We start from the raw sequence: 15458 nt of genomic DNA, 5'->3' as shown, positions 1-15458 counted from the left end.
GGGGTAAAGCTGTCTGTGAGGTCATACTCGGAGCTGGTTCAGCTACAGTTTCAAAGCCTTGTCCTCACATCGCCAGAACAGTTCCTCATGCAAAATGTTCATGTAACCCCCCAAAGTTCCTAGGCTCCAGCGCTGGCACGGTGTTGACAGATAATAACCATGTAGGGGTCATCCTGCAGAAGCATTCCTCAAAGAGTGACATGCCTTACACTCCATGTTAGAGTTAAGTTATCATGAGGTCAGTCCATCTTAAGGAAACTCTACCGGTTACTGTGACACTGGCAGTGCAGAGAAAACTTAAATAAGATTAAATTTGCATTTTAAAGGATATATTTCCCTTCACTTCATAGTTTATCTTAACAGGGGATAGAGAAATGTATACATTTAAAAGTAGATTCAGTCATTTGTTTGAAGGTGTTTGTATGGTTTGGTGCTGTAAATCAGGGAGAGAAGGGGTATGTCTGGAAAAACATTTGAAAGTTCTCACCTGCTTTGCTCTCTGTGTGGTGGACAGTAACTTTGGATGTCACTGAACAGGGAAGAATGACCCTTGCTGATCTACTGTGTTCCCTGCTGTCAGCTGCCTGAGAGTCCGGTGCATGTGGTTGATATAAGCTGGGATTTCAAGGTTCAGAAACAGGGGAAGTCAAAGATGAGGAGGTGTTTTAGAGACAAGGGGTCACAGGCCACCCAGCCATAGCAGACACCGCTGTAAGGTTGGTCTGGAGGCCTGCAATTAACTCTGAGACGGTGACACCAGCAGCAGCAGTGCAGGGTATTATTAAATAGGAAGCACAAGTTTCAGATTTGGATTTTAATTGCTGTCATGATGTGTTTCATTACGAACCTTTTGTTCTACCACAGCATTGACATTTGACATCATTAAGCAGTCCCCCGTGTTTCCATTAACCAGCAAGCTACGATATGAGTCATAACAACAACCAATAACACGTCAGGCCTTCCTTCTTATATAAGACCATTCATTCCTCATTAATTACACTTGTCTGGCCAGCTGGTGTTTTCTGATATGTTTTTTGTTATGAATTGGGATTCTCTTGTGAAGCAGAAACAAATCAAACTTGTTACACAGGATACAAATCTTCAAATGCAACCAGACACATTTGTTCAGACAAATCTTAAACTATGTGAAGACTAGCACTATGTAGATGTAGATGTATAAAGTAAGTGTAAATAGAGGTTGTTAAACATTTTCCCTCTGCGAACACCTGGTCTCTGGAGTGTGCTGTGTGCTGTGCCAAACAGAACAATCCTTGACTCACCAGCCTGTGAACCACAACTTTAAAAAGCCCTTCAGCTCCAGCCCTGGATATAAACTCACCTCACAGAATGGCCGGCCTTGATGATTGGTCTTTTTTCGTGATAATGCAGTCACCTAGAAATGCTCTTATCATACAAATAGATTATAGTGTGCCTTCTGCATTAACACGTTTCAGATTTGAACGCTCTCTATGGAAAATGTGGTTTGGGATGAAACCATACTTGTGCAGATTTAATTGTTTTATTTTTTAAACTTTAGTATCTGGCAAACACATCCTAAAAGAGTCATTGCCTTCAATAAATCATCAGTGACACTTACACTGTTCCACACAGTGCTGAAGATTACAAAAAGTAAAACATAGATCTGATTAAAAAAAGGCTCTAGGAATCCTGCTGAAAAATATACAAATGCCAATAAAAATAGTCGGCTGCTATTACCCAAACTGCCTCAGGCTGTCATTGCAATATAGCACATCACCGTTACTCCCAATCACAAAACAAAATCACAAAACTGCAGTCCATCACTTTTATGTGGCAGACCTTGGGGTGCAGATTGGTAATACTTCTGTAATCATGAGTTATTACCTAATTTCCTTGCAATTTTAGTATTCTGTAATATAGGGAATAGTATCCTGCTGAAATATACTCTCCCTATTTGCCTTCTGAATATACATGAGTAACTCGGCTTCTCTGCAAATTACATTCTTTATAATAATATACTAGTTGGAAGAACACGCATTTTTGAAAAATTGATATTCTGCTAATATACAATGAATGTGTATTAAGGTGAAGTATGCTGATTGGACTTATTGTAACACTTATCATGTGCAAAATACATATTACACATCTCACACATTTAGCCTATTATAAAATACAATGGATTGATCTTTTAATTTTATAATTTCAGCAACCAAACAAAAGTAACGGCTCCCCCTCTTCCATGTGAACCATAATGTTTCAGTTTTGTTTAGTGCTTTTATTCTATGTTGACAGAGGTAACCTGTACAATGCTTAACTTCCACCAGCTCAAACCCCTCACTTTAATCCTATTATGAGGAGGTGTGTGGACAAAATACTGCTAAGTGCAGTGATTATACCCTTCAAGCTAACAGTAATTTAATCTAGTTAGGCTTGTTCAAAAAGAGTAGGGGGCAACAACTTTAACCGAGGAAATTGTTGGTGATACTTTAAAAAAACAAAAACATTGATACCTAGGCCATTCATTTAATTTGTATAGGCATATTAGCACATTATATGGTTTTATTCAAATATGTTATTAAAACTATGATATACAAGTGTTGCTGTATTTGTCGTATATTCCATTATTGTAGAACAATGATGAATAAATAATAATAGACTCTTTCTACTCTTTCTACTAATGCTCACCTGGCTGTTTCTTAAAATCAATACCACCAACAGAAATGTTCCTCTGCAACTGGTGGGCTGTCCCTGCCCACATGCTATAAACGTTCATGAGGAGGCATCACAAGGGAGACCTTAAGAGTTGCAAAACAGTTGTGTTTGCCTACCTGTATGTGGTCCTTTATGTCATGTGTGGGGCACAGGTCACGTGAAGCTGGTATGTATGGTATTGACATCAAGATGCTGTTGAGTGGAAATTAAACTTCCAAATTTTTAAGGTAGCTGTTTAGCATAAATGCTCCCCTTTATAAAGATATCTAACGTGCAGGAAAGATTAGGTATTTCAAAGCAAAGCATCAAACTTTGCTTATCATTTAGCTTGGCATGTTTAGACCTTGAGAGACCTGGAATTGCTGTGACAGGTTGCAGTTATTCTCCACCGTGAGCTATGCCTGTTCCTTGTCATCCAAACACAAATTCTTCTAGACATCTGAAGCCTGGGAATGCCTTGATTTCACAAATCTGAAAGGTACTATCTCATAGAGCAGGGCTTTCCAACTTTATAGTCGGCGAGACACCATTTAAACATTGTCAAGCTTGCCTCCAACCCCCAAAATGCTTATGCATGTCTTTTATCATAAATGTTAATGTGGTTTATACTGTCAGTTTATTTCAGCATTTTTAAAATTGTATAAATATAACAGGGGAAAACACACTGACTTTGTGACCCCATTTCTTTATGCTGTGAACCCATATGGGGTCACATCCCCAGGGCTGGGTGCCACTGATACAGAGTATATTTATTCATGTTTTTACTCAAGTGTGCCAAAGCTTAATGATTTTAAGCTTAATTTATTTAAATATTGAATATTCCTCTTTCCTGCAGTAATTAATTATATTGTGCATATATTAATAGTATCATGATTTGTGTTCAATTTATACCATTATAAGCCAAAGTTACTTATTTTTTTAAAGGTGCAGCATCAGACACTTTTATAGAGTTTTAAACATGGTCAGTTACGGGGTTGGAACCCATCACTGTTATTTTCCACAATGCCTGGCTTGTGTAATATTGTTCTGATTCACTCTGAAAGCTACAGTTGTTTTTATTTCACATTTTTAGCATAGCAAAATTGTAATACAGAGTAATCGAAATCTTAAAAATGCACATAGTCATTTTTGTTTAAATACGAGAACAGAAAAAGCCAAAGACACTTCTTGATTCAGACCGTGATATTGTGCCGAAATGAATAGCTCACTGTCTGCGGCAGTGTCCTCCTCAGAATTACCTTTGTCTTGTGTGATGTGTACCCTGTCCAGAGATAATGCTACTGGGAGGGATCTCTCTGTCAGCTAGGCACAATATCTCAGGTGGGAGGCAACCTTTTGTCTCGAAGGAAACATAAGACATTTATTCTATTTAATGTATATGTACATACAACTTAATGGTATAAGAACACTATTTGGAAAATTATTTAATACTTGTTCTATATTAAAAAAAATAGAACTAGCGTACATCAATATCCCATTTCATAGTAGAATTGGTAGATCAAATATCTGATATGGCACAATAGCTCTATTCACAGCGAATGCTCTGGAGACAGGAACAACTTTGCACATGCCCCTCAGGTTTGAAGAGGAGCTATACAAAATGTAGGTGGGGATCGGAGCAGAAAGACATCGGACAGAGGAATATGTTCTTGTGTCACTTCACTGCCTTTGTGGAAGCAGGAATAGCACAGGCCAATAATGTCAAAGGGCACAATGACACAATTATTGCCTATGTGACAAACTGATGTTGTGTAATAATTATACAGAGTAATGTTTTAACTACTGAGGTGGTGCACGTTTCATATTTCAATACAAGGCAGCAATATTCAAAGCACATAATCAAAGTAGATCTTTAAGATTTGAATGACAGTTTCCAAAGGAGGAAGACCAACAGGGTAGCTACTAAACCACACCATGCTGCCTCTCTATGTGCAGAAGGAAATTATTCTCTTCCATATCCATATTACAACAAACAGGCTTTGTTGCCGCCACTTATTCGGTGAACAGCTGAACCAATAGCTGTAGGGTGAGAGGATGTGGGATCTTACAATGCTAATCGCTGAAATTCTGCACACGGGGCATCAAAGGAACTAAATCCATTTTTGACACGCTGCAATGATTTGACGTGATCGGAGGCTGTGCTGCTCAGTTTGAAGTGGTGAAATACGATGATGGTGGAATTCAATATAATGTAAACATCACAGAAGCATCGCATGTGGAGCTGATCCTTTTTTATTAAGAAATCAAACAAAAAAACTGCCAACTGTCCATCTTCAGAGGTGCATATCTCGAAGCTGAAAGGATTCATCAGAGCCCTAATAATGTTTCACGCTGCAGTATAATCCTCAATATAGGTTGATTTCGGAGAGGAAATATTCTGTCCCAGCAACTCATCCTCTCAATCAACCCTGCCTATCAGCTCCTCCTCCTTCACCTCCCTGTCTGTGTCTAACCTCAGCTGTCTGTTCTTGGATCTCAGTCTCCTATCGTGTCACTGTAGCTGCTGCTCAATGTCCTACAAGTCCTTATCTCTAGCACCTCCCTACTCACTACCTGCTTCCCTTTCACTTCAAGAAAAGCCTGTATCACCTTATTCTCAAGAACCTTTTTTCTTCTGACCCCTTGAACTATACCCATGTTTTTTTTTTACTCCCTTTCTTTGTCAAAGCCTCTGCAAGTGGTTTACTGCCACCTCTTCAGCTTTCTCTGAGAGCACTCTACTCTTAACCTTTTTCAGTCGGATGTCTGTCCTGCACACTACAGAAGCCGTGGTTCTCGTGCCTCGATTTCCTGTCTTAATGCTTAGGCCTCTCTCATACATCATTCACACTGAATAATTCAACCTACAAAGGTCTTCTAACTACAGCATAATAACTAATTGAACAAATATTCAAGACCTATTACATTTTTTATAGCCTGAAGAAATATCTGAATGGATCTGTATGGGTCCCTTTCTTGTTGTTCACTTTTAATGTGATATTTTAAGTTTCCTTATGCAATTTGTATCAAAAAGGTACATTACCTCTGAAACTCTCCTTAAAGTTGTACAGTTATTTATAGCATAGTGGTTGAAGTGATAATCACAGACAGGCAGGCAGTATCTTCCACACATCATCGTGATTTATATATGCAATATGATATTCTGATATAGAACTTATAAATACAGTATTTTTACTATTCAGACATGACTGAAGTATTAAACAGTAAAAATACACAATTTGTAAGGTAGTTTTAGTAAATACAGTCCTTCAGTAACATAAATGATTTTTATTTCCTTGTTTTTATGGTTACCCATGCTATGGCATATCTTTTGAGATTTTTACTTTTAATTTGGGTTCTGACAGATTTCAAAAAGAGTGTCAACTTTTGTATTTTTTTACTGCTTGAGTAAATCAGAGCAATGAAAGTAATGTTTGATTAGAGCAGAAAGCTGAACAAGGCTCTGCATGTAGAGACCGTGATACTGTTAAATATTTTAAAAGATAAAAGCTGTGAACAGCAGGCTAAAGATTAATTTCATCTTGGCTTTCATCCAGAAATTGGGTAAGAAAGTCAATAAGCAGGCAAAGTGTAAATATTTTCTAAAGTATGTTTTACAAACATCAAATGAGAAGGAAATATGTTAATTATAGTATTGCTAAGGGTGTGTGTCAGTGTTACAGGAACTTCTGCTAATGTGAAAAAATATTATGCACCGATATCAATAGTGTTTAAATTATTTTTGCAGTTAAAACACCTACAAATATCAAGATATATCACTTCTTAATGTAGCTCATGTGTATTTCCCCAGGTGTTTCAACGACTTCACTAGGTTATCATGTTCATGAGTATATTCAATTCAGTGAATATTGCAAAATCATTCATAAACTCTGTTTGTTGTGCTCAGAAAATTGCACTCTGAAACAGCATAAGATCACTCACAAGCCAACTACTGCAAGATGTGCAGTGTACCTCGTGAATACCTCTTGACTCGTATCATTCATCAGGTACTATTCCCAGCTTTCTTCACTTACTCTAACCCTTAAAGTAAACAGATAATTATCTTCTTCTCACTTGACCCAACCTTTTTTAGTGTGTTATTCTGGATGAATTAAGGGTCAGAAATAAGGTTAAGCATTTAGATGATCTTTTAATTACCTGCTCTGAAAGTATCCAGTAAGTATCTATTTTTGCTACAGAATCATGTAGACTATACAGTGACTGTATGTGTTTGTTAAGATTACAAAATGTTGATTGTTTTTCATTTGATGTATTTGTTAACAGCAACTGGTTACTGGAGGATTGAAGAGATGCATTATTTTCATAAGTGTCTGTATTTTCTTACAAAAATGTTGCCGGATTTGGCTGATAAGCTGCTTTGCATGAAGTAAAGGGACAATTTTGGCATTCTCCTTTAACTTTTTCAAGCACTGTTTTACAACACATAAAGGTTAAGTCAGATGTGGGAAATTAAATGTGTTCTGAAGCAGGAAGAGATTTCAGAGCTTTATTGCTCAGTTTTAAATGCACTACAAATGACTGGTTAAGCTTTAGTTGAGTGTTCTGCATCAAAGTGCATCTTGATTGCTATTAAACAAGACCTCCCCGGCCTGTTTGTTACTTGTATTTAGCCTGGAGAATTGTTAAACCACTGTATTGTTGATGTGGTCTAAGTTCACAAAGAACCAGTCTTTCCAACTTTCAAAAGAATCAAAAACATGCATGCATAAAAAGGTACTGAACTTCACATTGTATCGACTTTAAAATGTGTTTAAACCTAAAGTGAATTCACCTAAGCAATTTTAACTGCAGCAAAGTGCAAAAAACATGCATGCAATATCAGAAACCCTAATAATATATAATCAATTTTAATATTTAGAAGGTAAAAGCTCTGTATTAAATATTACACACAATTCATCAAGTGGCACACCAAATAATATGCTTATAATATCACACTGTTCTGGGGCTGCCTGTTTTATAACTGTGTGCCACAAATCAAGATCACATAATGTGTTCAAACTAATAAAATCTCTTCCTTTCCATGTCTTTAGGCTGAGATTTGTAAGGTGTGTGATGGATTTATTTGAATGTTAAAAATACATGCATGTCATTCCAATATCTCAGGTGGAAGCTGGGATCAGAACACACATTTTTCTTTCAATCATTAATTACAACATGCCCTCAAACACTTTAAACAAAGTCTCGCAACTGTTCAAAGAAATGTTCATAGAAAATGAGGTACATGAGGGAAAAAAGAGAATGTGCTACTGTGTGTCTACAGTACTGTGTAGATTAAAAGATGTATGGTTTGCAGAGGCCTAAGGTAAAGTTTTCTTTAGCCTTTGTTTAAGGGAATTAAGATATTGTAATGGATCATCAATAGCTGTATCTGAAGATGAAGGTGTGGAATTTCCAAAACTGAAGGGAAAAAAAGAAAATAGTTTCAAAAGGTGAAACAAAGTTCAGTTATTTTCTGCCAGGTTGCATACCACAAGGTTGGAAATGGATATACAAATTGAAAATTGTGAATAAGATTAATAAATCTATATCACTAAATATCAATTGCATGCTAAAAACTGTTGTAATAAGACTGTACGGAAGATCAAATACTTTTCTTTTATAGCTTGTCTTTTGTGCAAATTTTATTAAAAATAATGGATTGTAGCTGAAACATTGACTAATGCTGCTGGAGCTGCACCCTTTGTTTGAGTAACAGTTTTATGACTTCATTTCTAGTAAACAGGATCAGAATGTGGTTTAAACATTTCACTGCATTTTTACTTCAGTTTAATTTATGACTTCATTGTACTCAGTGTGCATTGCAAGAGTTAGTGGGCTTGTCACTTTTTTTGCTTACTTTTGAGTTTAATTAAATTTCAGAACTTAAAAGGTCATTCATCTTTTACTTAATTAAAGAAACATTTAGAAAGAAAATGAATACAACAGATGCACCATCAAACCTTAAACATTATTTTGTTTTAATGTAGTAATCTTATAATATTATTTAGCAAAATGTCCATTGATAGCAGCTAAAGAACTGGATTACAGTCATATTTTATGTGAGAGGAAACTTTGTTTTTAGGCCGTGTATTTTGAAAGAATTATATTCAACACCTCGGGAATGGTTTTGTGATACTTGCTTCTTTAAGACTTCCCTTTAACATCAGGTGTTACAAAAATTGCAAACAACCTCTTTAACTGTAGTGGGAATTCAATGTACTGACACGTTTCTTGCTTTCTGCTCATCTTAGATTCACTTTTCCACGATTCCATTCACAGCTAGTTGACCTCAATCATTAGGTGACTTTAGAGATGCACCTCACAATATGGATTTTGGTTCCCTGTTTTCTTCTTGTGGAAGTGACACAAACCAGTTCTATGATGACTTCCAGATAAGAAAAATAGCTAGATCTTATCTCGGCATGTCCCCTCAGGTCTCAACCCCCACGTCCAGAACTCTGGCTCCGAACAGACCTGTGATACTCCTGATCCCATTCACCGTCAGGTAATTCTGGATTTTAGACCTCAGTGTGTTCAAGGAAAGAAGCTCAGATGTCAGCTGCACAAAGTAAGCAGAACAAATCAAGTAGTACAGCTCAGTGATCAATGAAAGTATCCTAGGGTGTTACCTTATCAGTATTGTCTGACAATAAAGTATTTTTGGGTGTTACCTTATCAATAACCAATGATGACTTGATGCCTCTTAGACCTAACAACAGAAGGGAAGCCCACTGGATGCTAAATACATCTGCAACCTGCCAGAGAAGTCCATGTGCTTTTTTCATTATTATTAGCTGTTTACAGGAAATAATACAATTTTTATATGTCATAAAACAGATGTAGGAGCTGCACTGTACTTTTGACCTATGTCTGGTGCCTTACATTTGAGAGCTTCGCAGAAATGTAACTGCTATAATGTACAGGTTTGTAGTTTGCTGTTAGTGGGTGGGTCAAGGTTTTGATTTAATCCGGCCCTTAATCTCCAATCATAATACGCAGTGCTTTTAACACTCATTTTCAGGTTTGTTGTTTGCCATGGTCCAACCCTATGAGAAGAGACTTGTAGCCTAGAGCAATGCAATTAAAAGAAACTGAAGAAATGATTCTCCAGTCAAGCCTTGAAGGAAAATGTCAAATCAACAACACAAACAACAGCAATATTCTCTTTTGCTACTACTACTACTACTACTACTAGTACTAAATGTATATTTAGTATTTTTCCTTATTTTTAAAGCACCCTAAAAACAGATATAGCATTTACTGTTGGACTGAGAGTGTTAATCCAGTAGAGGGTGAAACTTCTTCAGGTCAGGTAAAGTGTTGGCTATTGCTGCAGCACCTTGAGGAGCACCTCGAAATATATATACAGAAAAATATAGTTTATATCAGAAATATACACTTTCAGCACATTGAATCGGTGCAGTATAATCATGCTTTAGCAACAGATCAATGTGTAACTCACCACCAAGCAGTGAAAGGGGGAAATATGACTTTCTAAGACTCACACAGGTCCTCAGTGGACTGTGCATCATCTTATAAAAAGGATGCACACAAGAAAAAAAACAGGCCATCATTATCGCAGTAGACAAACTAAAACCATATAGTATCGCAATTAATGGCTGCATTGACGGTTTCAGTCAACATATCATCATGATCAAAGGTTTCACTATTAGTCATATAATCTCAAGCTATACATATGAAATCCATGGTATTGCGTCCTTACAGTTGCCTCTCTTTCCGCTCTAAAAAGGAGCTGTTTTTAACGCAAACTGTTGAGTTTAAAAGTAGAACATTTTGTCATTTTAAGTCAAAGTCGAAATAAGTGTGTCTGCTAAATAAATTACATAATAACAGTAATAATAATAATAATAAGTAAATAAATACATTTGATTATATTGTCAAATAGTGTCCCAGCTTCATTATTTGAAAGTGCTTGAGCTCTCTTCCTCGAGACTATATTGAGAATAGGTGACTCCTTTCAAGATTAAAAAATAATGTGATCTCAGTAACTACCTGGGTGACCAGGCCGCTTCAGTATGGTAGATGAAAAATCTATTTACTATTGTACAGGGTCTGCATTCATAACAATTATGTAAGCTAGTGGTGTACCTATTACACTATTAAAGTTTGCGTTGTCCGTTTATGTCGGCAAAGGTGGTTTGAGAAGTTCGTATAAATACTGCCCTAGTAAAAAGAAACACACAGGAAGTTTTATGGTTGGTTTATTGACACATACACTACCGTTCAAAAGCTTGGGGTCACTTAGAAATGTCCTTGTTTTCCATGGAAACATATATGAAATGAGTTTGAATAGGAAATATAGCAAAATGAATAGGAAATATAGTCATTGACGAGGTTAGAAATAATGATTTTTAATTTAAATAATAATTGTGTCCTTCAAACTTTGCTTTCGTCAAAGAATCCTCCATTTCCAGCAATTACAGCCTTGCAGACCTTTGGCATTCTAGTTGTCAATTTGTTGAGGTAATCTGAAGAGATTTCACCCCATGTTTCTGAAGCACCTCCCACAAGTTGGATTGGTTTACATACCATATGGTCAAGCTGCTCCCACATCAGCTCAATAGGTTTGAGATCCAGTGACTGTGCTGGCCACTCCATTATAGACAGAATACCAGCCGACTGCTTCTTCCCTAAATAGTTCTTGCATAGTTTGGAGCTGTGCTTTGGGTCATTGTCCTGTTGTAGGAGGAAACTGGCTCCAGTCAAGCGCTGTCCACAGGGTATGGCATGGCATTGCAAAATGAAGATCCCTTTTACCCAGTACAAATCTCCCACTTTACCACCACCAAAGCACCCCCAGACCATCACATTGCCTCCACCATGCTTGACAGATGGTGTCAAGCACTCCTCCAGCATCTTTTCATTTGGTCTGTGTCTCAGTGTTCTTCTTTTTGATCCAAACACCTCAAATTTAGATTAATCTGTCCATAACACTTTTTTCCAGTCTTCCTCTGTCCAGTGTCTGTGTTCTTATGCTCATCTTAATCTCTTCTTTGTATTGGCCAGTCTGATATGTGGCTTTTTCTTTGCAATTCTGCCTAGAAGGCCAACATCCTGGAGTCGTCTCTTCACTGTTGACATTGAGACTGGTGTTTTGCGGTTACTATTTAATGAAGCGGCCAGTTGAGGGCCTGTGAGGCATCTGTTTCTCAAACTAAACACTCTAATGTATTTGTCCTCTTGTTCAGTTGTGCACCAGGGCCTCCCGCTCCTCTATCTATTCTGGTTAGAAGGGAGTAGTACACAGCGTTGTGCAAGATCTTCAGTTTCTTGACAATTTCTTGCATTTAATCGTTTTCAGCTGTGCTAACATAATTGCAAAAGGGTTTTGTAATGATCAATTAGCCTTTTAAAATGATAAACTTGGATTAGCAAACACAACGTGCCATTGGAACACAGGACTGATGTAGATATTCCATTACAAATCAGCCGTTTCCAGCTACAATAGTCATTTACAACATTAACAATGTTTACACTGTATTTATGATCAATTTTTTAATGGACAAAAAATTGCTTTTCTTTCGAGAACAAGGACATTTCGAAGTGACCCCAAACTTTTGAACGGTAATGTATATTGATAATTTAACAGTTAATCCTTTATTCTCCACTGTTTCAAATGTGTTTCTGTAAATTAGCTACAGCTATTAACTTGTACTGCATTCCAACAAAGCACAGTTATCACAGCACAATTCATACTGTAACGCCCTCTCACAGCAGCGCTTGGTGCTGATACTGCAGCACCCCCACTTCCCACGAGCCAGGATAGGGGTGAAGCATTCAATAGCGGAGAGGAATACAAGATCAGAAAGCAGGCGGAGGGTCTGGGGTCAGCAATCATTATCTGTAATCCATAAAACGAGGTCAAGAGACTAGCAGGAAGTCGGGCGAACGGCGAACTAGACAAGAGAGGTAATCCAAGAGGCAAGTTCGAATAAGGAAAAGCGAGGGTCAAAACTTAGTTAAACACTGGGAGTTGCTCTGAGAGTCCATGAGCTTCTGCTACACCCTCCTCCTCCTCCGTGAAGTCCTCCAGCCGAGCCTACAGCAGCACAGCCTCGGGGACGGAGGAGGGAGGCTAGCAGCTGGACCTGGCCCTTGAAGAAGAGCAGCATGGGAAGGAGGCTGCTGTCTGCCAGCACAGTGAGGACCAGGTCAAACAGGGACTCCCCAGGGCCGCTCTACAAGGCCAAAGAGAAACTATCAGATGAATAAATGTTTTTTTTTTTTTTATGTATTACCCCTAGTGGTAAACATATTGAAACATTGAAAGCATATGGTCAGAACAGGTGTCAAGGTAGTGTGGGGGTAAATGTTTCCTGAGCAGGGCAGCGAGTGTGCTGGCGGTGTTGCAGGTCTGGTTCTGCTGTGGAAGTGGGTCTCGGGCAGTGTGTGCCAGAGACAGGCTCGGCTGGACAGGAGAATGGTGCTGATCACCAGGGGTTAACGCCGGCATCGGAAAGGAACTGGCACACAACCTTGCCCAGTGAGGTAAGGATCTACAGCTCTGTGGCCATTGGCATGACAAACGCCATTCCTACCTCATTAAAACTTACTTGGTAAAAACTTGGTAAAATTGTCCAAATGCTGATCTTTTTTCTTTTTTCTGTTGAATTCTTTCTTAAACATCCAGTTAAGAGAGATAAGGCAATTAATCAGCATCAGACCCAACTCGTACTCAGAATCTTTATTATGAACTGTGATACTGCATTGTAGTGCAGAAAGGAGACATTGTTTTGGTATAACTCGCTGCATTACATCAGTAGATTACCTGTCTCACTTTATCCCCACACAGCAGCCTGACCCCCAACCCTAGCCAATACCACAAGTTCAAGCTAGGCCCATACAAGTCAGTAGAGAATCAACCCTAGGTTGATTGGTGACTTTAACCCTAGCCCGGAACACAATGAACTTAAACTTAATTTAAGTGTATCATGTGGCTACATAACTCAAAATGATTATCTATAGTACATCTAAATATTAAACCTGTAAGACCTTTCCTACCATCACCTGTATTCCACATTAAACATACTTGGGTGGATTTTCAATTCTTACATTTTAAATTTGTGGTTTTTGCCTTCATCTTCCAAATCTTCATTTAATCCAGGCATAGTAATTCATTAGTCCAGTACCTAAATAATATGAAAGGTCTAAATTACAAACTTTTATACTACACCACAATTCTGAGAGGACAGAACTGATGCTATAATCAACTGGATTAGGTCAGTAAGTTACGAGCCCGGTATGGGCACATTCTGTGGCGCCATCTTCTCCTGGACTTGTACTTGAGTGGAATAGTCTGGGGAGCCACAGTCAATATCTTAAAAAAATATAAAACATTTTAAGTCCCACGGCATACTCAATCGTTATCCTCCATTACAGGGCAGAGATGAGAGACTATTCACTATAACCCACTGTATTAGGCCTGAATAGCAGCCCGAACCCCAGCCTGTGCCAGTGCCAAAATGTCAAACTGGGCCCATACAAATCTACACCCAATTCAGTTAAACCTACTGAAAGAAAAACCTAAACTTAACAAATGTCCACGTTTAATGGGGACTCTAACCCTAACCCTAGCCTGGAACAAAACGTAACCCTAAATTCGACAATAAACTTAATTTTAATGTGTAATTTAGCTAAATTACTTACCATAATAATACATGTAAGTATCAGACCATTCCTACCTTTATCAGTCACCTATCATTAAAACTATGAGAATGTATTTCTGATTTTGGATATTCATAATTTTTTTCTGTACACTACTTACAATATTAATGATATTATTATATTTCTTAGCAGATACGCTTATCCAGGGAGACTTACAATTGCTACAAGATATCACATTATTTTAACATACAATTGCCCATTGATACAGTATACAGACGTTTTTACTGGAGCAATCTGCTCAAGGGTACAGTACCAGTGTCCCCCACTGGGATTGAGCACTACTGCACACTACATACAGACAATCATAAAATGCATCATCTTTATTACTGCTTTGCAACGGACACCGACGACACTTTTCATGCTCATGGTGCTATTAGAGAGTTTGCCGAAAACTTGGACTTCACTATTCGGACTTGGTGCAAGTGATGACGTTTATACAAAATGAAATTGGGAAATCAGGACAGATGCAGGGTTATTGGTGCAATTCAAATAGGGTTTATTGTGACACGGGATGCATTAAGACAGATTCAAAATGTCATTGATCCACAGGGTCATGACAGCTCCCTGTCCTGAAGACAGCAGCCCTGCAGTGGAGGTCCAAATGCTGTCTGGCACACTGATTCGCATGACAGAATATGGCAAATAAGTTGGCATAGACCATGATTGTGTGTGGGATGATTTGGCGTTGGACTATTTCATTTTTTGTCAATAAAATAATATGCAAACCCCCCACCACACACATTTCTGCACATACGCATACTTTTTGTAGGTTACAATGCATCAACAATATCATACACTTAAAGCAACTGTTCAGGCTAGATGCAGAAGAACACGTGTTAACATGATCACACATCTCCAATTTCATTTTTCTATGGGGGGAACAAAACACTAATCCTGCTCTCCTTCATTTCTCTTGGTGGGACGAAGGTGGCGTTCGCGTTGCGCAGATGTCCTCAGTTGTGCGCGGATCTGCGCTGCTCCGCCAATGGCATCGCCGAGATCCCGCAGATCTGCGTAGATATGCACTTTTCTTGGCATGCGTCTTGTGGGAGGGGTGGAGAAAGCCGGAGATCAGCCTATGGGACGTCCTGCCTTTAAACTGA

Source organism: Amia ocellicauda, chromosome 16 (genome assembly GCF_036373705.1).
Source record: "Amia ocellicauda isolate fAmiCal2 chromosome 16, fAmiCal2.hap1, whole genome shotgun sequence".
In the NCBI taxonomy this organism is placed as follows: Eukaryota; Metazoa; Chordata; class Actinopteri; order Amiiformes; family Amiidae; genus Amia; species Amia ocellicauda.
This window is presented reverse-complemented; position numbering follows the sequence as displayed.